Genomic DNA, 2350 nt, shown 5'->3' with positions numbered 1-2350 from the left:
TGGGTCATAGCTTCCTAAAGCCAGTATCACTGAGTTCTTCTAAGCAGAGGCTATAATAGAAACACTAATGTAGCCTTTTCTTCATGCTAATTTAGTTCTTACCCAGTCTTTCCCATGTCTCTCCCAAATGTTTATTTTCCAGCTTTCTAGGGTGATAGTATTTTTAAGAACTCTTCTTGTGTTTGGGGGTGGGGAGATCCTCTGGATGCATTCATTTGTGCATATTATTCTTTCAGTTTTGTTTCACCTGTAATTCATTCACTCTCACAGTCTCATTTTAGATGGTACAGCTCTCTACTTGTATATCTAAACCACCTCAAAACAGGCAGAGGCAGTGGGCAAATTGTCATTACCTATTCCAGTCCCTTTATTCTGTAGCACCAAATATTTTAGCTGCTCACCGTTTAAGGCATGGTGAAGCAGAAATATGTCTACTCTTGGAAACAAAAGCAAACTAAAAGCCTTTCCTCATGACCAAATTCATCATTGAAGCACTGAAAACCAAACTCCTGTACTATTCAACTCATGAGCAGAATCCCCCTAAAGGATCTCTGCACCCTCTGAGATATGTACAGATAGGGAAGCATCAGAAATATATTTATGGCAGAGACTTAATGGGACTTACATCATACAATTGCAGTCCTCAGACCCTCTATGAAGTAAAGCAAGAGTTAAAAAGCTGCAGTTCCAGGGGCCCTACAGCAAAGGAAGAGGAGAGGTAATACGAACAATTAGTAGCAACAGATATTTAGCACTCAGTATGTACCAGTGTTCTAAGCATTTTACGTGTATTAACTTATTTAATCTTCCAACCAACACTATGAAGCAGGTACTATCTCATTTTACAGTGGGAATAACTAAGTCAATCAAGGTCACAGTAGTGTAGTCAAAATGTGAATCCAGTCAGTCGGTCTCCTGAGCACACACTCTTAACCACTTCTTTATAGTGTCTCTCATGATATATTGTGGTGAGGAGGAGCACTGTACAAAGGCTAAACATATGGTTAGTTCCTTCTCCTGTCACTAACTTCACTGTCCTGAAAACGGGATAAATGTTACTTGACCTGCCTCTCTCATAGGTCATTTTGAGGAACAAGCAAGAAGTACATAATTTGTACGTCATGTGCCATGCAAACAGATCAATAGACGGTGGCCAAAAAGGCAGCAGCAATGTGTAAAGAGGCATGGAGAAAAGCAGTATGTTGAAAGTAGGAAAGCAAGGAATAGCAAGTGTCAAAAAGAAGCTTTTGACAACAAAGCAGCAGAGAATAACCACTGATGCTTTTTTCACTTGCTCCTCCTAGCTCCTTCTCAGTACTCATTTCTCAGGCTAAGGGATCTTGGCCCACAAGTAAGACAGTTAATCTGAAAGTTTTCATTCCTATGTTAAGAAAGGATTCAAAAGTTGGATTAAATAGCCTATGAGTCTGTCCCACATAGGATAAAAACGAAGCAATCATACAGGACCACCAATTGATTTTTGTCTCTGTAATGTAGAAACCCAAGAAGAAAGATTCAGAAAAACTCAAGCTAACTAAGAAATCTTAAAAACATATGCTTCCAGTGAAAGGATGAAAGGAGTGAGGGAGGAAGGAAGGAAGGAAAGAAAAAAAGTAGGCCATCTTCACCATGAAGTAAAGAATAATGGAAAGCTGAGCATTAAATTCTTTGCAAGTTCTGCCAGAGCCTTGGCTGGTCCACCACCCGCAGTAATGCACAAACTTCTCATCCTTCAACCTGACTCTTAAACTGCTTGTGCTGTTGTAACTTCTAAACTTGTTAAAAATGAGATTTGGAAGGTCACTAGTCTATAACAGGGGGTAGGCACTATAGACATTTCTTTAAAGCAAAATTAGAAACAGCTACCTAACACATACAAGCTGTTTGAAGTTGTTGTCTTTTCACATTTTTCAGAGGGGAAAAACTGTTAATTCCAAGGAGATTAATATCCATATCAGCATGGTATTGAAGCTAGATTGAGAGACTTCTTTTCCCTTGAGAAAAAAAAAAAAGCCTTTCCAATTAACAGAAAGAGCTTCAGGTCTTTTACCTAACCCTCTCAATGTAACTTAGGTACTTAGAGATTTCTCTGGTACAGAGGCCTCAATGATCACTAAGGTTTTGTCTTATTTTCTTGTTAAAAAAATTATCTGTAAAAGAATTTGATCCATTTTCAGTTAGTTTTTGTACATGGTGGGAGATATGGGTCTTGTTTCAGTTTTTTGCATATAGATATCCAATTATGCCAGCACCATTTGTGAAAGAGACTGTCTTTTCCCCAATTAATGGACTTTGGGCCTTTGTCAAATATTAGCTGCTCATAGGTGGATGAGCTTATATCTGGATTCTC

Source organism: Trichechus manatus, unplaced genomic scaffold (genome assembly GCF_000243295.1).
Source record: "Trichechus manatus latirostris isolate Lorelei unplaced genomic scaffold, TriManLat1.0 scaffold00116, whole genome shotgun sequence".
Lineage (NCBI taxonomy): Eukaryota > Metazoa > Chordata > Mammalia > Sirenia > Trichechidae > Trichechus > Trichechus manatus.
The sequence above is the reverse complement of the archived record's forward strand: the minus strand, read 5'-3'. Positions refer to the sequence as shown.